The sequence below is a fragment of the Hypanus sabinus genome, chromosome 19, assembly GCF_030144855.1.
Source record: "Hypanus sabinus isolate sHypSab1 chromosome 19, sHypSab1.hap1, whole genome shotgun sequence".
Taxonomy (NCBI): domain Eukaryota; kingdom Metazoa; phylum Chordata; class Chondrichthyes; order Myliobatiformes; family Dasyatidae; genus Hypanus; species Hypanus sabinus.
In genome coordinates, this window is record NC_082724.1 from 45,949,106 (window position 1) to 45,971,649 (window position 22,544).

A 22,544-nucleotide genomic window follows, 5' to 3' on the forward strand; every position below is an offset into this window, starting at 1 on the left:
GTGGCAAATGAAATACAATGTTGGAAAGTGCATGGTCATACACTTCGGTAGTAGAAATAAATGTGCGGACTATTTTCTAACCAGGGAGAAAATCCAAAAAATCTGAGATACACAGGGACTTGGGAGTCCATGTACAGAACACCCTCAAGGTTAAATTGCAGGTTGAGTCAGTGGTGAAGAAGACAAATGCAATGTTAGCATTCATTTCAAGAGGTCCAGAATGCAAGAGCAGGGATGTGATGCAGGGATGATAATGCACTGTTGAGGTCTCACCTTGAGAGTTATGAACAGTTCTGAGTTCTTCATCTAAAAAAAGATGCTGCTAGCATTGGAGACAGTTCAGAGGAGGTTCACAAGAATGATTCTGGGAATGAAAGTGTTATCATATGAGGAATGTTTGATGGCTCTGGGCCTGTTCTCTCTGTAATTTAGAAGGGTGAGGAGGATCTCATTGGAATCTTTCAAATATTGAAGGCCTAGGCAGAGTAGGTGTGGAAAGGATGTTTCTCATGATGGAGAAGTCTAGGATAAGAGGGCACAGCCTCAGGATAGAGGGGTGTCCATTTAAAACAAGGATGCAGAGAAATTTCTTTAGCCAGAGTGTGGTGAATTTGTGGAATTTGTTATCACAGGTGGCTGTTGAAGCCAGATTGTTGGTTGTATTTAAGGGAGAGATTGATAGGTTCTTGGTTGGTCCCACCATCGAAGGTTACGGGGAGAGGCCAGGGTGTGGGACTGAGGAAGGTGAAAAAATGATCAGCAATGATTGAATGTTGGAGCATAGTCTATGGGCCAAATGAACTAATTCCACTCTTATGTCTTCTGGTTTGAAAGGCCGTAATCTCTGGATTGCTGCCTGTGCCATTCTGCAATGAGGGTAAGAATAGGATGATTTGGTTTAAGGCCAAGGTTCAGATTTGTGGATCATTTGGATCTCTTCTGGGGAAGTCATTACTTGTATGTAGTTTGGGTTGTACCTGAACTTGAGAGACACTAGTGTCCTCACAGACGTGTTTGCTCGAGCTGTTGCAGGTGGCTTAAAATAAGTTGGCAGAGGGGATAGGAATCAGAGTGTTAGGTCAGATATTGAATCATTTGGTTTAAAGTTAGTTGCAAAGTGCAGAGAGACTGTGAGTTAGGATAGGCAATATATAGGGCATAAACGCAGTCAGTTGGATGGGTTGAAATGAGTTTTACTTCATGCAAGAAGTGTTAAGAATAAGTAAGATGAATTTCAAGCATGGATCAGTTATGGAATTGTGATGTGGCCTTTATAGAGTCTTGGCTGATCAAGGGCAGAATTGGCTGCTTGATATTCTAGGGTTTAGATGTTTCAAAAGACAGGCTGGGAGGGAAATGAGAAGGAGTGGTATTGCTAATGAAGGATAATATCACAATTCTAGAAAGGGAGAATGTCATGGAGAGGTGGGCTACTGAGCTGGTGTGGATGGAAGTCAGAAACAAGAAGGGAACAATCACTTTATGGGTGTGTTCTTCAGGCCTTCCCCCCCCCCCCTCCCCCAATTGCCACCGTGACATTTAGAAGCAGACAAGTGGGTAGATTTTGGAATTATACTCAAATACAGGGTTATCAGCGGTGACTCCAGATTCCCTAATATTGATTGTCGCCTCCTTAATGCAAAAGATTTTGATGGGGCAGAGTTTATTTGGTATATCTAGGAAGAATTCCTGACATAGTATCTGTACGGATTGACTGGAGGAGAGGCCATACTGGATCTAGTACTGGGCAATTAACCTGGTCAAGTGACAAAAGAGTGAACATTTTGGAGACATTGACCACAACTCCTTGACCTTTAGCATAGCCAAAGACAAGGATAAGAAAAAATGATCTGGGAATGTATTTAATTGGTGGAAGACTAATGATGGTGGTATTGTCAGGAACCTGAGAGCATAAATTGGGAACAGATGTTTTCAGGGAAAGGCGTAGGTGGGAATGTGCATGTTGTTTAGGGAGTACTTGCATTGGTTCTGGATTTATTTGTCCCAATAAGACAGGGGGAGAATGGTAGGAAGCATGGTTGACAAGAGAGGTGAAATATATTTGGTCAAGAAGGAAGCAGGGCTCTTGAAGATTATAAGGTGGCCAGATAAAAAAGCTTAAGAAGGGACTTAGAAGCAGACAAGAGAAAGCCATGGTGTACAGGATTATGGGAAACCCCAAGGGATTTTTGCACATAAGCGAAGAACAGGATGATGTCTTGTGTGGGTGTAGGACCACTCAATGGTAAATGGGAAAATGCGCCTGAAGACAGAGGAGGTAGGAGATGTCCTTTCATGAATACTTTACTTCAGTGTTCACCAATAAGAAGGACATAGATGAATGTGAGGCAAGCATAGAACAAATTAATGTCCTGGAGCATGTTGAGGTTAAGAAAGAGGTAGTGTTGAAGCTTCTGGAAAAACATTAGGAAAGCTAAGTCCACAGGTTCAGATGATATATGCCCTAGCTTACTACAGGAAGGGGTGGGCATTTATGATGACCATTGCATCTTCCCTTGCATGGAAGTGGTGCCAGAGGGAATGGCAAATATTCCATTGTTCAAGAAAGGTAATTGGAATTATTTTGGAAGTAAGATTAGTGAATCTTACATCAGTGGTGGGCAAAGTATTGGAGAGGATTCTTATAGAGAGGATCTACAAGAGAGGCATGGACTGATTAGAGATAGTCAGCATGGCTTTGTGAGTGGTAGATCATGCCTCAACAGCCTTATTAAGTTTTTCAAGAATGTGACAAAACAAATACACGAAAGTAGAGTTGTGGATGTGAAGTATATGTATTTTTGAAAGGTGTTTGCAAGGTTCCCCCTGGAAGGCTCATTCTGAATATCATGAGGCATGGAATCCAGGGGACTTGACAGCATGGATTCAGAATTGGCTTGCCCACGGAAGGCAGGGGGTGATAGCAGATGAAGCAATTTCTGCCTGGTGGCCAATGAATAGTGGTGTTTTGCAGGGATCTGTTCTGGAAACCCCTGCTCTTGGTGATTTTTATAAATGACATGGAAGAGGAGGTGGAGGAGCGGATATGTATTTTTGCAGACGTCATGAGGTTTGGAGGTGTCATGGATAGAGTAGAAGGTTCTTGTAGATCACAATTGGATATGGGCAGAATGCAGAGTTATGTGGAGGATGAGCAAATGGAGTTCAATTTGGAAAACTGTGAAGACCAAACGTGAATGTGGAGTAGAAGATTAATGGCAGGATCCTTATATGAAGCAACAGTGGAATCTTGGGGTCCAAGTCCAAATATTCTTCAAAGTCATCTTGAACATTGATTGGGTGATTAAGAAGGCATATGGTATACTGGCCTGCATCAAGGGATCGAGTTCAAGAGCGCTGAAAGTAATGTTGCAGCTCTTTCGAACTCTGGTTGGATCACACTTAAAACTATATGTTTGGTTCTGGTTGCCTCATTATAAGATGTAGATGCTTTAAAGAGAGTGCAAAGGAGATATAACAGGATGCTGCTTGGATTAAAAGAAATGTTTTAGGAGGAAAGGTTGACCAAGCAAGGGCTTTCTCTTTAGAGAGATGGAAGTGATTTTATAGAGGTGTATAAGATTATGAGAGGCATAAAGAGAGTGGACAGCCAGCATCTTTGTTTCCCACAGCAGCAATGACCAAACCCAGTAGGCATACATTTAAGAGGAGTAGAAGAAGTTTAGGGGAGATATCAGAGGGAAGTTTTTTTACATAAAGAGAAGTGGGTGTTTGGAATGTACTGCCAGGGTGGTGATAGAGGTGATATCATAGCAATATTTAGAAGTCTCTTTGATAGGCACATGGGTTAAGAGAAATGGAGTATTATGGTGCATGTAGGAAAGAAGGTTAGACTGATCATGGGCTTAAGGTCCCAGACTGTGTTGTATTATTCTATTTTCTAGCTAATGCAGTACTCTGGGATTCCATCTCAAATTTCTTTGCTCTTTACCTTTATGCTTTGGAGATATTTTATTTGAGGGTCTGAAACATTGATTGTCTATTTACCTCCATAGATGCTGTCTGGCCCACTGAGTTCCTCTAGAACTTAGTTTGTTGCTCCAAGTTTCAGCATCTCAGAATCAGAATCACCAAGGTTTATTATCACCGGCATGTGTTATGAAATGTGTTAACTTAGCAGCAGCTGTTCAATGCAATACATAATATAGAGGAAAAAAATTATCTGCTTTAAATATCTGCTTTATTGGCTGTCACTAGGACTACATATTAAAGTGCCTTTTTATCTGCAATTTCCGTAGGCTGATGATCACTGTATTCTCTCCTCCTATTCATATCATGCATTAATGGAGTAACTTGCTGCAGCGAGTGCAATACAGGGGGAAGTTGTAGCTGATGTGGCATGAGTATTAGATAAAAAGTCACTTAAGTCAGTAAAAAAAAGAACTTAAACATACATCAGATACAAAAACATAGATCAATTCTTCTTTCCACACAACCCCGATGATATCAGCAATATTTTGAGAGAAGAGTATGATGTTCTCAGTACAGCATATAAGAAGGGAGGTCACCTATGGAATAAATACAATTCTGACCGCTTCTGGGCCAAAACATGCTAGAATGGAGATTTGATCAGACAGTCCCTCTGGAATCCACTTTGTTCCAATAATGAGATCTCAGCATCAGGTGCAGAAAGAACCAAGTCAGTCCTGGTGTAATGCTCCTTTGGACAATTGCCCTGGATATTAGGATGTGCTGTTCTGAGGTGCATCTGCCATTGGATGTTCTGAGGACATTCATGCTTTAATGATGCTGTTGACTGGCACTCAGTATTCTCTTAGCTGGCTTCTCTCATTAATCTCCTCCTTCAGGTGCACCCCCACAACCCAGCAATCCCATCCTCAGACTCCTGATTGAGGCCCCATTTGTCCCCACAATACTGGTAGCAGATTAAGTTTATGTCTTGGTGCATTACACCATGATAGCAGTGAAATGTGGCAGAGCCTTTCAACAGCACTAATGCCTTTGGCTTTGGATGCTGCGGCGTTTTACTGTGATGGTCTTGTCCACATTGATACACTGTGCAATAACCCTTGAGCATGCCTTCACGGACAATGTATTTCAAGACCTCTGTAAACACAAAAGATTCTGCATATGCTGGAAGCCGTCAGAAACACACAAAATGCTGGAGTTCATCCAGCATTTTGTTTTGATTTTTCTAGACTACTGTGTTTAACTGGATTTGTATCACAGTATGAATAGTTAATAGCAACTTTAAAACATAACCTCTCCTATCAACTACATCTATATATTTACTTGCCTCACAAGAAATATTGATCAACATTTGCTCTGCTTCCCTGATTGCTCACCTTGAAATAGATTAATGAGTTATAATTGACATATACACAAAGTGTATGTGCTGCAGATTTGCATTGTGAATATGGCACAACTAATTTGCCATGTGTTATTAATGCTCCTACTGCCCTGACAAGGCATTTTATTGCACCATGGTGGAAGCGTTAACTGTTTGCAGGTGAACTTCATTTCCTTTGTGTTGGAAGATGCACGGTTGAGCCACATGAATCACGTTTGTGTCTGAGCTGGCAGTCTGTACAGCAAATAGGATTTCTTGGGTAGAGGCTGCATATCCTCTGTGAAGTACCTTTATTATCAAAGTACATATATGTCACTGTGTACAACCCGGAGATTCATATTTTACAGGCATGCTCAATAAATCCGTAATAGAATAATACACATTAACAGAATCAGTGAGAGGCCACACAGACTTGGGTGTTCAACCAGTGTGCAAAAGACAACAAAATTAAAATACAAAAAGAAAGAAAGAAAATTAATAAATAAATAAACAGTAAATATCAGGAGCATGAGATGAAGAGTCCTTGAAAACGAGTCCATAGGTTGTAGAAACATTTCAATGATGGGGCAAATGAAGCTGAGTGAAGTTATCCCCTTTGATTCAAGAGCCTGATGGCTGAGGGGTGATAATGGTTTCTGAACCTGGTGGTGTGAGTCGTGAGGTTTCTGTACCTTCTTCCTGATGGTAGCAGCAAGAAGAGACCATGGCTTTGGGTAGTGGGCGCCTCTGATGATGGATGCTGCTTTCTTGCGACAACATTTCATGTAAATGTGCTCAGTGGTTGGGAGGGCTTTACCAATGGTGGACTGGTCTATATCCACTGCCTTTGTACAAGTTTCTGTTCAAGGGCATTTGTGTTTACATACCTAGCTGTGATACAGCCAGTCAGTATACTCTTCACGATACATCTATAGATTTGTCAAAGTTTACACATGAAAATTGGAAAAAATGAGGCTTCAAAGGTATAGCAGATAGTTTTTCATTTAGTTGATGCTTTGTCAACCATCCTTCTGGGGCAACATGGATAGATACCGTACAAAGGAAAGTTTACTTCAATTGAAATGCTCCTCTCTATTAAAGAACTGTCTTCAATCAAGCAGCAGATGCTACAATTTGAATCATCTGGTTAAGTGAAGCTAACAAAACAGGCAGCCTAGACTATTGCCCAGTGAAGGTGGAGCAGTTCCTTGTCTTCGTTATAGGATGGTGGCTGATGTAGCTTAAAGATTATTAGAGCGCACCACAGCATAGTTGCAGAAAGAATGATTCTCTTCACTAAGGGATTTACAGTTTGAATCATGGTCTCAAAATAGGAGGTATCCATTTAACATTAACATGAGGAGAAACTTATTCATTAAAGGAATGGTGAATCTAGAATTGTCTATTCAGGTGGAGGCTCATGAACTGCAAGGGACCAGGGATACAGTGGTGCTACAAAGTTTGTGAACCCTGTAGAATTTTTTTCAGTTATGACCTAAAATGTGATCAGATCTTCATGTATGTCCTAAAACTAGATAAAGAGGGCCCAATTAAATAAATAACATAAAAACATTATACTTGTTCATTCATTTATTGAGTAAAATGATGCAATATTACATGTTTTTTTTTTGAAAAAGTACGTGAACCTTTGCTTTCAGAAACTGGAGTGACCCCCTTGTACAGCAGTAACTTCAATGAAATATTTCTGGTAACTGTTGATTAGTCCTGCACATCAGCTTGGAGGAATTTTAGGCCAGTCCTCCTTACAAAACTGCTTGTATCTGGGATGTTGGTAGTCTTCCTTGCATAAGCTGCTTACCTTACGTCCTTCTACAACATTCCTATTGGATTAAGGTCAGGACTTTGACCCGGCCATTCCAAAACACAAATTTTCTTCTTTTTAAACCATCCTGTTATAGATGTATTCTTGTCTTTCCGATCATTATCTTGTTGCATTATCCAACTTCTATTAAGCTTCTGGTTGACAGACTGCTACCCTGACGTTCTCCTGTAAAATGTCTTGATACAGTTTTGAATTCATTGTTCCCTCAATGATTTCAAACAGTCCAGGCCCTGAGTCAGCAAAGCACCTAGGATGAGGTTTTGCTGATGGTATTCAATGCCCTTTTTCCTTCATGCATAGCAATACACATTTCTGCCAAAAAGTTCAACTTTTATCTCATCTGTTCACAGAATATTGTCCCTGAAGTATTGTGGAACATCCAGGCAATCTTTTGCAAACTTGAGATGTGCAACAATGTGGTTTTTTGGGGAGATGTTGTTTCCTCCATGGCATTATGATCGTATCATGAACACCATTTGTATTCAGTGTTTTTCTTATAGTGGGCACATGAACAGAAATTTTAGCAAGTTCTAGAGATTTCTACAGATCTTTTGCTGTTAACCTTGGGTGTTTTTTCACCTCCTTCAGCACTGCATGTTGCTCTCTTGATGTGATCTTTGCAGGATGCCCACTCCTAGGGAGAGTAGCAACAGCACTGAATTTCTACTATTTGTAGACAATTTCTCTTACTGTGGACTGATGAACACTCAGGTCTATAGAAATGCTTTTGTACCCTTTTCCAGCTTCATCTATCTCTACAATTCTTCTTCTAAGGTCCTCTGAAAGTTTCTTTGATCAAAGTATGGTGCACATAAATAGAACTTGATTGAGAAGAGCAGGCTTTATCAGTAACCTGACCTAGTGTGTCTTCTTTTATAGGCCAGGGCACATCAATAACTCACATCTTCAATCTCATTGCATTGATTGGAATACCTGACTCCAAATAGCTTTTGTAGAAGACATTACCCCAGAGGTTCACATGCTTTTCCCAACAAATATATATAATATTGGATCATTTTTCTCAATAAATACATGAACAAGTATAATGTTTTTGTGTTATTTATTTAATTGGGTTCTCTTTATCTAGTTTTAGGGCTTGCGTGAAGACCTGATCAGATTATAGGTCTTATTTATACAGAAATAGAGAAAAGTCTGCAGAGTTCACAAACTTCTAGCACTACTGTACATGAGTGGGTCAGAAGAATGGTCCTGAGATGATCGAGTTAACCAGCAAAGCAGACCCATAGGATCAAATAGCCTAGAGCTCCTATTTATGATATTATTAATTGTTGGTGCCTTATGACTTCCTTCTCTTTATCAGACCTCAAGGAATATCAGCATGAAATAAGTGAACCTTTTCCTATTTGACAGTTAATGTGCCAAACCTGCTGTGAGCTGGAATTCACAATATTTGCATACATGGCATCTTTCCTGTCTTGCACAGAAGAAAATCTCCCTGTGACAGCATTGTATGTTGAGGCATTGAATTTTTTGAACAAAGTCATTTACATATGGTTTCCATGTGCAGAATAATGCTTACAACTCTTAATCCATACAATAACGATGATGTAGTCCCAAATGCAGTCCAGCATTGCAATTTTTTTTTATATTAATGAAACAATTTCCTTTGGGAACACTTGCTGGTAAGCCCTCTTCTTGAAAGCTAAAATCATCAGTTCAGACTAAGCCCCTTCATGTTCAATGGAGTACTTTGCAGTCATATTTAAAAACACTTAAATAATACTGCTCTCAGATTAACCCCTGAGCATTTAATATGAAGAAATGACAAGTAATTGTGTGAAAATGACACTGTACCGAGGACAAGGAGATGATGCACCAAATTGCTTCTGTATGATGAGGTGTTGAGATTTTATAATAATTCTGATATATAATCATTAAGAGGAACATTTACTGGAGCACTAGTTTATCGCCATATGCTTCACAGCATTTGCTTGAAAACATGAATTGCATAAAATAAATTGTTCACCATTGGCATGTTCCTGTTAAAGTGTGATTTCAGTGGCTTAATCAAATCTGCCTCTACATTATTAAAAAATGTACTAGAAAATTTGAAGAAGACCATAGAACCATGGAACCATAGAACATTACAGCATAGTACAGGCTCTTCTGCCCTCCATGTTGTGCCGACCCATATAATCCTTAAAAAAAGGACTAAACCCACACTACCCCATAACCCTCTATTTTTCTTTCATCCATGTGCCTGTCCATGAGGCTCTTAAATACCCCTAATGTTTTAGCCTCCACCACCATCCCTGGCAAGTCATTCCAGGCACTCACAACCCTCTGTGTAAAAATACTTGCCCCTGATGTCTCCCCTAAACTTCCCTCCCTTAATTTTGTACATATGCCGCCTGGTGTTTGCTATTGGTGCCCTGGGAAACAGGTACTGACTATCCATCCTATCTATGCCTCTCATAATCTTGTACACCTCTATCAAGTCCCCTCTCATTCTTCTACACTCCAAAGAGAAAAGTCCCAGCTCTACTAACCTTGCTTCATATCGCTTGTCTAGGCAACATCCTGGTAAATCTCCTCTGCACCTTCTCCATAGCTTCCACATCCTTCCTATAATGAGGTGACCAGAATTGAACACAATACCCTAAGTGTGGTCCCACCAGAGACTTGTAGAGTTGCAACATGACCTCTCTACTCTTGAACTCAATCCCCTGTTAATGAAACCTAGCATCCCATAGGCATTCTGAACTACCCTATTAACCTGCGCAGCGACCTTGAGAGATGTATGGATTTGAACTCCAAGGTTCCTCTGTTCATCCACACTCTTAAGTAACTGACCATTAACCCTGTACTCAGTCTTCTGGTGTGTCCTTCCAAAATGCATTGCCTCACACTTGTCCGGATTGAACTCCATCTGCCATCTTCCTGCCCAACTCTGCAGTCTGTCTATATCCTCTCGTAACCTTCGACCACCTATAGCTCCATCCACATCTCCTCCAATCTTCGTGTCATCCGCAAACTTACTCACCCATCCTTCCACCTCTACATCCAGATTATTTATAAAAATCGCAAATAGCAGAGGTCCCAGGACAGATACCTGCGGCACTCCATTAGTCACCGACCTCCAGGCAGAATACTTTCCTTCCACAACTACCCTCTGCTTTCTTCCTTTAAGCCAATTTTTTTATCCAAACAGCCAAGGTTCCACTTATCCCATGCCTCATGACTTCCTGGTTGAGTCTCTCATGAGGGACCTTGTCAAATGCCTTGCTAAAGTCCATGCAGACCACATCCATTGCCCTACCCTCATCAATTTATTTTGTTACCTCTTCAAAAAGACTCAATCAGGTTCGTGAGGCACGATCTTCCCTTCACAAAACCATGTTGACTATCCATGAGTCGACTGTACTTCTCCAAATGCTCGTAGATCCTATCCTTAAGAATCCTTTCCAGTTGTTTGCAGACCACCAACATAAGACTCACCCGTCTATAGTCCCAGGTTTCTCCCTATTACCTTTTTTAAACAAGTGAACTACATTTGTCATTCTCCAGTCCTCCGGCACTTCCCCTGTAGCCAAAGAGGATTCGAAGATCATAGCTAATGCTCCAGTGATCCCACAACAACCTGGGGTGTATCATATACGGCCCTGGGGATTTATCAGTCTTGATGTTTTTAAGAAGATCCAGCACTACTACTTCTGTAATCTCCACATTGTCCAGCACACAGGCCCACTCTACTTCGACTTCATCCTGATAAAGATCTTTTTCACTTGTGAATACTGAAGCAAAGTATTCACTTAGGACCTCCCCAATCTCCTCCGCTTCCAGGCACATGTTGTCCTCTTTATCTTTTAGCGGTCCCACCTTTGTTCTTGTCATCCTCCTGTTCTTCACATGTGCATAGAACGCCTTAGGGTTCTCCTTAATCCTATATGCCAAGGCCTTCTCATGCCCCCTTCGAGCTCTCCTAAGTCCTTTCTGTAGCTCCTTCCTGGCTACCCTATATTTCTCATGAGCCCCTCCTACTTCCTGCTTCTTATATCTAACATATGCTTCCTTTAACCTCTTGACAAGTTGCCTCACGTGTTTCGTCAGCCATTGTTCCCTTTTCCTACCATTTTTTCTTTGCCTCAGTGGGACAAACCTATCCTGAACCCAGCTCAAGTGGTCCCTAAACTTCTCCCACATTACTTCTGTGCTTTCCCCTTTGAACATCTGTTTCCAATTTACTCTCGCTAGTTCCTGCCTCATCCCTTCAAAGCTAGCGCTTCCCCAGTTAAGTGCTTTACCATTTCATCTGATATTATCTCTGTCCATAGCTATGCTGAAGCTAAGGGAGTTGTGGTCACTCTCACCAAAATGCTCCCCCACCAAGAGGTCTGTCACCTGGCCAGGTTCATTACCCAGAACTAGATCCAGTATAGCCTCTCCTCTCGTCCGCCGGTCCACATACTGTGTCAGGAATCCTTCTTGAGCACACCTGAAAAATTCAGCCTCATCTATCCCCCTTGCACTCAGGAGGTGTCAGTCAATATGAGGGAAGTTGAAATCACCCTTAACTACTACCCTGTATTTTGTGCAGCATTCTAAAATCTGCCTACTTATCTGCTCCTCAGTGTCCCAGAGGCTATTTGGGGGCCTACAGACTACTCCCAGCACAGTGATTGATCCCTTCCTATTTCTGACTTCCACCCAGACCAACTCAGTGGACACTCCCTCTGCAGCGTCCTCCTTTTCTATAGCTGTGATACTATCCCTGACCAGCAATGCCACTCCCCCCTTTTCTACCTCCCATCCTATTCCTTTTAAAACATCTGAACCCTGCATCATCCAATCCTCCCCATCCTCCAACCAAGTTTCAGTAATGGCCACAACATCGTAGTTCCATGTACTAATCCATGCTCTAAGTTCATCCTCCTTGTTCCTAATACTCCTGGCATTGAAATAGACACATCTCAACCCCTTTAACGGGCTACACTTATGTTTCATCCCCTGGCTGTCCTTCCTCATCAACTCAGAACTCTTAGCATCATACCCTTGTCCTTCTACCTTAAACCCTGCACTCACATTCTGATTACCACCCCTTTGCCAAACTAGTTTAAACCCTCACCAACAGCTCGATCAAACCTGCCCATCAGGATATCAGTCCCCCTGGGATTCAAGTGCAACCTGTCCTTTTTGTACAGGTCACACCCACCCCAAAAGAGGTCCCAATGATCCAGAAATCTGAATCCCTGCCCCCGCTCCATTCCCTCAGCCACACATTTATCCTCCACCTCATTCTATTCCTCTTCTCACTGTTGCATGGCACAGGCAGTAATCCCGAGATTACTACCTTTGAGGTCCTGCTTTTCAACTTCCTTCTTAACTCCCTGTAGTCTTCTTTCAGGACCTCTTCCCTTTTCTTACCTATGTCATTGGTACCAATATGTACCACAACCTCTGACTGTTCTCCCTCCCACCGCAGAATATCTTGGACATGATCAGAAACATCCCAGACCCTGGCACCTGGGAGACAAAGTACTATCCGAGTTTCTTTCCTTCATCCACAGAATCACCTGTCTGACCCCCTGACTATAGAGTTCCCTATCACTACTGCCTTCCTCTTTCTTTCCCTACCCTTCTGAGCCACAGGGCCAGACTCTGTGCCACAGGCACGGCCACTGTCATTTTCCCCAGGTAAGCTGTCAGTACTCAAACAGAAGTACTTATTGTCAAGGGGTACAGCCACAGGGGTACACTCTAGTACCTGACTCTTTCCCTTCCCTCTCCTGACTGTGACCCATTTCTCTGTCCCTCGTGGCCCCTGAGTGACCACCTGCCTGTAAATCCTCTCTATCACCTCCTCACTCTCCCTGACCAGACGAAGGTCATTGAGCTGCATCTCCAGTTCCCTAACATGGTCCCTTAGGAGTTGCATCTCAATGCACCTAGTGCAGATGTGGCTGTCCAGGATGCCGGGAGACTCCAGGACCTCCCACATCTGACACCGACCACAGAAAACCGGCCTCACACACATACTACTTCCTTTTGCAATCAACAACTGATCACAGTGTATTTCTACTAAAATATGGCACACATATTATGCTTCTTTGGACTTTGAAAATTTGATGTCCTTATTAAATTATAATCACTTAAAGATTTTTAGGTGATGTCCACATCCTTCAGAGAGAGTGCTCGCTCCTGTCAAGGGAAATTTTGCACAAAACCAATCTCAAAAAACCCATATAAGACATTGTTTCATCATTTCTTACCTCTCAGGTAAGTAACTAGAACCTGTAAAGTACTATAAAAAAATCTGAGCCGCAGACAACGTTACAGTCCTCCTGAATCTTTTAATAAAGACTCTTATGCCCATGCCCTCTGATCAACACACATACTGTATGTATGCTATATTTCCCAGATCTGTACTATGTACGATATTGACTGATGGAATCCACATCAGGTACAGGATGGATGGCAAGCTGTTCAACCTACACAGGCTACAGGCCTTTACTACCGTCAAAGAGACGGTGCTGAGAGACTTCCTATTTGCTGACAACTGTGTTCTCTGAGCCCGGCACGCAGAACATTATTGACAAATTTTCCAGTGCATGTGGCAACTTCAGTCTCACCATCAGCACCAAGAAGATGGAGGTCATGCAGCAAGCAGCCCTAGGTCAACCCTACATGGAGCCGTCCATCTCACTGAATGGCCAGCAGCTCCAGGCAGTCGACAAGTACACGTATCTTGGCAGCACCCTCTCAAGAGCAGTTCACATTGACGACGAGCTCAGCTACAGCATTGCCAAGGTTAGTGCCAATTTTGGGAGACCATGTGACACTGTCTGGGGGCAAAGGGTAATTACTCTGAAGACCAAGCTGAAAGTCTACCGTGCTGTCATCCTACCCACCCTCCTCTACGCATGCAAAATGTGGACTGTGTACATGAGACAGGCTTGTAGATTGAACCACTTATCATGTCTGCGGAAGATCATGAAACTCAATTGGCAAGACAAAATTCCTGACACGGAAGTGCTGTCTGCAGCAGACTTACCCACCATCTGCACATTGCTGACATAACATCAAGTCAGATGGACAGGCCACGTCGTCAGGATGTCAGACGAGCACATCCCCAAGCAGTTGTTTTTTGAGAAACTGTCTTCAGGGAAACGCTGTATTGATGGTCAGCGAAAATGATTCAAGGACTCGCTCAAGACCCTTGAGATCGATCACACTTCTTGGGAACGTGTGGCCTTGAATCTCTCATTCTGGCAAAGCCTTCCCAATGAAAGTGCCAGCAATGCTGAAAGAATCACAACACTGAAGCAAAAAGCAAACAACGACAGCGGGAAGAACAAGCAGCAGGCACCTGGACTGCAAAACCTTCACATACTTGCCCCATATGTGAAAGGTACTTCCTAGCCCAATTGGACTCATCAGTCACCTCCAGATGCACAAATAACAAACACACCCATTCAAGGATGTCAGTGGTCCTCATTCACCCACAATGGACGTGCACACACACACTTTAATTTTTTGTTCTAATAATCCTTATCAATCTTCTACCTTGTAAATCGGCTTATTATTGCCACATATAAGGAGGTACAGTGGAAAAATGTTGCTTTGCATGTCATACTTATAGATCATTTCATCACATCAATATGTCAAGGTCGGACAAGAGAATACCAACAACTGAATGAAAAATAACATGTTAGAGTTTCAGGAAAGTATGGGTAGACATTTAGGTGCAAGGCAGTGACAAAGTAGATTGTGAGGTCAAGCCCAACTTATTGTTCAAGAGGTCCATTCAGTGGTTTTATAATAGCAGGAGAGTACCTGATAAACTGTGCTTTTCAGGTTTTTGTCTGATGGAAGGGAGTCGAATACAGAATGTCCAGGGGAGAACAGCAAATGTCTGAATTAGGAGTGGTCTTTGATTATGTTGGCTGCTTTCCTGAATAGCATGAAATATAGATGGGAAAAATGGAGGTGGGCTAATTTGAGCCGTGTCCACAACTCTCTCCAGTTTCTTGCTGGCAAGAAGTCTCTTGGCTCACAAAGGTGGTGTACAGCTGTCTGCTCTGCTCCTGGCATTTTTTCTGGCAGGAGCAGAAAACGAAGATAGATCCTCCTCCTTTTCTGAAGCTGCACTGACTTTCCGGGTGTTGACCTCTTTAAGATTGAGCATTTAGTCTGTCTAGCAGGACTCTGGATAAGATTTTCCCAGCTACTGAGAGGAGGTTCTGGGAATGCTCTGTGTGTTTGCTGGTGATGAGTGGACCACCTGAATTGTAGACCTCCACTGGTAGAGCATCTGCTCCAGGAGCCTTTTCACTTGATAGCTGGCCTATTGCTATTGCTCACAACTTTAATACCCAATGTCCAATTCATAAGAAGTATGCCACGTCTTCTTTACCACCCTATCTTCTTGTTTCGTCACTTTTAGGAAATATGGACTTGCAATCTGAGATCTCACTGTACACAATTTTGAGTCAGCAAAGATTACAGCAATTATGAATAAAGCAATTACAGCATTATTACAGCAATGAGATTGGAAGTTTAATTTTTAATCAAAAGCATGGAAAGAAATTGTGTGTGTGACTATAATCTTGAAGCTGGGATTGACGACAGATGATAGAAAAAAATAATGATACTAGTAAGCAAAGGCTAAATTGGGGAATCAGTAGTTGCAAGGCAACTCTTCACAAGAAAACCTAAGTTCCATGACAGTTAGTGACCTGAATTATTCTGATTTGCCTTTAGAAATAATCATATCTTTAAGTTTCAAGAAGAGACAAATGGAGCCAAAGTGCTTCTCTGGCTGCGTAACTTTTTGAAACCTGTTTCAGTCCCCAAAAGGATGTTGCAACCCAGTGGATTTTCTAAAAATGGAGCACTTAATATTTATAATACAAATCAATTATATTAATTTCTCCTGCAGTGAACTTGTTCCCTGAAGTATTTATCAATCTTTCTGATGTAATTACAATATCAAGTTCCTCACAGTACTAAATAAATTAAGGAATGTACAAGGAAATTCTATGCAGAATATTTCTCTGCAATTAGAATCAATTACTAAGGGCGGCAGTGTGGATGGAGATACATCTCTACCAAAGGAGGTGTTGGGTGCCAGAAGGTCACCCTTGGGAAATGTGTAGCACCTGCTTAGTCCCCCAGACAGGGTCACGTGAAACCATGGGGGCAGTTGGTGGATGGTCATAGGAGCAGCTGGTACATATCACAAGTCCTGGTTCTGTGACCTCTAATACCAGGCAGACAATCTCTGACAAGTGTTGATAATGGCTAGCATCATCTGACTTGCAAAGGCGCTGCCCAGAAGAAGGAAGTGGCAAACCACTTCTGTACAAAAATTACCAAGAACAATCATAGTCATAGAAAGACCATGATTGCCCACATGATATGATACACCACATTAATAAATATTCTTACAAATGTAGTAAGTCCATACAGCTTGAACTTGTTTAAAGTTTGCTTTAGTTTCATTGTTTTTTCCACTTTTTGCCAAATGTTTGCACTTATATATTCCAAAAATGAAGATGAGGGTTATGAAGTGTCAAGTTCAGGGACTCAGAAAATCTAAAATACTGCATACCTAGGTTGTGTGGTTTTGCTAACAAATTTATGCACAGCTTTGAAGGATTATATGACATCAGTATAGAAAATGTCCAAAAATAACTAGGAAAATGAAAGGGATTTAATTAGCATTCATTGAAGAGAATGCATATGGGCTCCAGTGAAGAGGAAATTATCTGGATAGAATGGTTGAGGTCCTTTCCTTTGAAAGAAAGGAATTTGTGAAGAGAATGGATGAAGATACTTTTAATAAGAAAGCATATAGGCTGATGAGATAGACAAAACTGTTTCTATTGACTGAATGGTTAATAATTAAAGGACATAAATACGTATTTGGCAAAAGGACCAAAAGTAACTTGGAAACTTTTATCATGAAGGAATTTTAATGTGCAAAGCACTTCAATAGGACTGGAGCCAAATTCAACTGCAGTAATAAAAGATTTTGCATGGCTTTTGGGAGAAAGTGAATAAATGATACCACTGGATTCTTCTTACATTGAACTGATGCAGTATTGTTAGGACGAAAAGGCCCCCTACTGTAACTATTCTACAATCATGTGATGTCTTTCTTGGGGGGGGGAATATTACACTTTCCCTTTATCCCAGACAAAGGTTCTGTTACTGCGTGTGGACTTCATTGCAGGCATCATAACTGCGACATTTCTTACAATGTAATAATAACTACACTTCAAATGCTTTTTGTTGGGTAGAAGCCATTTTGGGATGGCCAGACATCAGGAAAAGTGCTAAATAATTATTAGTTATTTTACTTAGAGATTGTCAATGGTAAGGTTAAAGATCCTAGTTGTCTTAGTCTTAATTTGAAATCTTTCTGGTCAATAAAAGGTACCAAGCAAGGATATGAATGTAACTAATTAAATTGCCAGTTAGTTACAATGAAATCTATCATTTACACAACCGCTATGAATCTGAAATGTGAGCGTTTGCTAGTAGTATCGCATCCCTTAAGTTAAAAGATTACCTACATTAATATCATTCACCTTGATGAGCAGAAAGATTTCAAACTAAATAGATTGATATTGATGCTGTCACTTAAGTAATTTGTCTTTATTTATCCAATACAGTAAAGAGAAAGAGGCAAAATTGAGACCTGAATGGCAACAGGATACTAAATATGCACATCGAATGGAGCGACTGTTTCTTTCAAGCCTGGCAGGAGGTAACTTCAAATTGGCAGTAATTCTACTATGTCTAATTGATGCGGAGCACAGTAATACTTGATGATTTTTTTTTCAGGAGAAAAGCAGTTACACTAAGTACAGTTAATGATGGCCTTCTCTGAGACCATTTTAAATAAATAGGAAATGAGAACTTGGATTCAATGTTTGTGTGGGAAATAGGATGAATTCTTAAATGATGTTTGCCAGTATCTACTGACAGTTCCTCTAGCCCTGCTTCACCTAAAATGAGATTGCTTCATCTCATTCTCCATTAGACTTACTTGAAATTGAAAACATGTTAAATGTGGTACAATACACTTGGGTAGATTGAACTAACTTGATGAAGAACTTTAAAGAGCTCTAAGCAGTTCCAACCTATTGTAAAGATTTCAATTTGTACTTTATTCTGTGGTATTAAAAAAATCTTCTGCTTGCTTAAGTATTACTGTATCTAACATTGAAAAAGCTGGAGTAATATTAGAGTCAGTTACTGATGCACAGTCCAGGAAGAAAGATCTTGAATTCAGAAAAACACCAGATTATATAGTTGATATACAGGTTGATTACCATGTTTTGTGCCCAAGGCATGCTCCTTTTGTGTAAAGTACAGGAATTAGTAATCAATTTATTCATCTCAGTTGTCAAGATGTGATATCGCTAATAAGGATACTCATCCCCTCATTGTCTTTCTGATGAAAGTTATTTCCACAGTACTGTTGAAGAGGGAGTTGCAGGATTTGGATCCAGTGATGGTGTATTACTTGGATGGAGCCATACAGGTGGTGATGGTTTCATGCCCTTGTCCTTAGATGTGAAGGTCATGTATTTAAAAGGTGTTGTTAGAGTAACCTAGGCAAATAGCTGCAGTGTGTTCTGTAGCTGACTCATATTAGTCATTAGTAGGTGTGCAGTTAAAGGATTGAATACCAGGTCAAGCAGATTCCCTCATCCTGAATAGCGTCAAGCATATGAGCATATTTATAGTTGCATTCTTCTGACAAACAGAGACCTATTTCATCATATTTATATTTGTCTTGTAGATTGGTGGAGAGACTTGGAGGTGTCACTTTATGAAGAGTGCACAACATGTGAACTGTTATTTGTGTGGCTAGTCCAGAGGACTATCTGATTAATGTTGAATCCTAAGGAATTGATGCTGGGAGACTTGATAATGCCATTGAATGCCAAGGAGATGTGATAAGACTCAGTTAGTTATTAATTTGCATTTGTGATGTTCAAATATTAATTACCACTTCTCAGGGCATGTCTGAATTTTAGCTAGGTTTTGCTGTACACTGCTCTGTTTTTTGAGTCATTGATAATAGAATTGAACACAATGTAATCACCAGTGACCATCCCTATTTCAAACCTTCTGATGGAAGAAAGGTTATTGAGGAAGCAATTGAAAATGTAATAGTTGACACTACAGTGAGGAATATGGGCTTAATCATATCGTCCCAAGTTTCAAATGAATTTATATGGTTTCACTTTCTCTGAAGTTTCCTCCAAAGTAAAAGAACTAATTCCCAGTATGTGTTTTCAAAGGATAAAATTGAGATTAAGTAAATTTGTAAAGTTTGTGAAGGATAATAGATAATACTTTAGAAAGAGTTGTGTTAGAGTGATGAACTGAACCTTGTGATTGTCATTTCTTTTTTTAGGCTATGTTTAAAATCTCACTGTATTGGCGCGTGGCCAAGTGGTTAAGGCATTCATCTAGTGATCTGAAGGTCGCTAGTTCGAGCCTTGACTGAGGCTGCGTGTGTGTCCTTGAGCAAGGCACTTAACCACTGGTGCCAAGCTGTATGGGCCCTAATGCCCTTCCCTTGGACAACACTGGTGGCGTGGAGAGGGGAGCTTGCAACTTGGTCAACTGCCGGTCTTCCATTAAAAAAAAACCTTGCCCAGGCTTGCGCCCTGGAACTTTCCAAGGCGCAAATCCATGGTCTCTCGAGACTAACGGAGGCCTACACATACCATATCTAACTAGAGACAATGATGAAGATGCTACAGCTACCTCAGCATCGGTTGATTTAGGTGGGAAAAAGAACTTAGGTCCACTCTAGGTTGAGCAAGTGATTACCTATTAAGACTGTAAGATTATAAGACAGTAGACCACTTGGCCCATCGAGTCAGTGCCACCATTTCATAATGGCTGATTTATTATCTTTCTCAACTCCATTCTCCTGCCTTTTGTCTGTAACCTTTATACCCTGTCTAGTCAAGAACCAGTCAACCTCCACTTTAAATATACTTAATGACTTAGCCACCACAACGTCTGTGACATTGAATTCCATAGATACACTCTAGCAAAAGGAATTCCTCCTCATCCCATGACCTTCTTTTAGCCACAGCTTGATGATGCCAATCTCCATAATTGCACTACGAGATCATCTGTTTTATTCTGTATACTGTGTGCCGTCAACAATAACTCATTTAGTCTTTTATCCATCACCCTTTTCAATTTTGCTATACTCACTTCATCTCACTGACTGCAATTTTGCCTTATCATCTGTCTGTCCTTTTTCACAGTCTCTCTACACAATGCATCAACTAGTATACCAATTGCCCCATCATCAACCCTGTCACTCTGGCTTCCATCCCCCTGCCAAATTAGTTTAAACCCTCCCCAACAGCTGTAGCAAACCTGCCCACAAGAATAGTGGTCCCCTTCGGGTTCAGGTGTAACCCATCCTCTTTATACAGGTCCACAGAAATGATCCAGAAATCTGAAGCTCTGCCCACTTCACCAATTCTTCAGCTGTGTATTCATCTACCAAATCATCCTATTCCTGCCCTGACTAGCTCTTGGTATTGGGAGAAATCCAGAGATTACTACCTTTGAGGTCCTGCTCTTCAGGCTGTTACATATCACCCTATGCTCATTACCCCTCTCTCACTTTGTTATTGGCAAAGAGCTCTACTCGTTGCTGAGGAGAATGGCCACAGGAGAACCTTGCACTGACTGCTTACTCCCCTTAACTTCTCCTGGTGGCCACCCATCTATTATCTAAAGCCTGCAAATGTGACCAGTAAAAGTCTCGTCTATAAGGTGTTCAGTTTCCCCGATCCAACTCCAGTTCCTTGATCTTGTCAGTAGGACCTGAAGTTGGTTGCATTCCCCACAGTTATAGTCATTAGGGAGAATGTCAGGTACCCTGAAATCTCACATCTCACCGGAGGAGCATTCCACTGCCTGAACTACCATCCTGCCTACACTTGTTGTGCCTCTAACTTCTCAAGCTTAAGCATAATGGAGGCATTATGCTTAATGACAATCCATGTGACCTCTGAGTGCAAAAGGAGTACTCACTAATCTTACATGCAATGAAATTGTCACACTACGATTACAGGAGTGTCATAAGAACTGGAATCACAATAACTCTCATATTAGTAATTCCATTAACATAGCTGTTTTTAGTATCATGATGTTTAGTGCTAGAATCTACACAGTAGCTCATGTTAGAAACCTAGAGTCAACAATTTGTTTATCTGCTGAAGATGGCATTCTACCTATTCTAATGGTAGTTTTAATTTATGTAATGGTTTTAAATGCAGCATTTCTTCCCATGGAAAATGGAAGAATAGAAAGGTTTATAATTCATTCTGCTGGGTATCACATTTTTATGCCTTTAGTGTTATATTTATGGCTATTCTGTCTGAGTTCAAGTGAAGAAGAAAATGCTGTCTCCATGTCAGGCTGGAGGTTGCATTTATGTGCTATCTAATAGCTCACAAGAGTGCAAGATTATGAAACCAACAGCAATCTTAAAAAGCTGACTCTTCTCACATATTTTGTGCTCAACAGCAGGTGATAGTTCTGATTCTCATTAAGAGATGCATGAAAAGATAATTCATTAATTCCAACCTGATGCACCATCAGTGTGGCACAAGAATTTACCTCAGACTTGGTAGTTCTGAATGATTTTTCTCTGGCAAGGAAGGGAAATTTGGAACGAAAATCTGTGACTTTCCTCCTTCTGCATCTGCTAATGAGAACTGGAAATGTCACCTGCTGTTGAGCAAGAAATATGTGAAAAGCAACAGCCCTTTAATTGTTAGCTTCTCAACTTGCGTTGCTCTAAGCTGGACAAGTTACAAATATATTCCTTCTAAACAGTTCCAGCTACAGTTGATGCTGGCTAAGTTATAGTTTCAATCTGAACAATTTATTGACAATATAAATCAATAGGAAATGAGAATTCTGGGTTTTGCTCATTGATCTTTCGTTAATGATTAGCAGTGCAATGCAGCTATATCAGCTACCGATCCCTCCCCAGTGAGTTTTCATGATACAGCTATACCTGATATGAAAATGTGCTTGTTCAGAGAAAGCAACACAAACAAAATTGAAGCAGGAGTAGACTATATGGTTCCTTATGCCTGCTCTAACATTCAATATGCTGGTTTTCTGTATCAAGCACTTTGCTGGCCTATTCCCACAAGTCCTGATGTCCTTGGTACCCAAGAACGTGATCAGTCTTGGCCTTAAATGTACCACTGATTGACAGGTGTGCAGAATTCTACAAGTTCAGAACCCACTCTGAGAACAAATTTCCGTTCAATGTAAATCCGAGTAGCTGACCTCTTACCCATTTACTATCTAAAGCCTACAAATGTGACCAGTAAAAGTCTCATCTGTGAGGTGATCAGCTTC

General features: G+C 41.1%; 1 protein-coding gene across 1 annotated transcript in view; it reads left to right on the forward strand.

The window, feature by feature from the left end:
• LOC132378174 (protein bassoon-like) overlaps positions 1-22,544 on the forward strand; it is a 487,211-nt gene that overhangs the window by 321,093 nt on the left and 143,574 nt on the right. Inside the window, exon 14 of the mRNA XM_059944909.1 lies at positions 17,792-17,886. The gene's annotated coding sequence lies outside the window, so the exon portion shown is untranslated. The remainder of the gene's footprint in view (positions 1-17,791; positions 17,887-22,544) is intronic.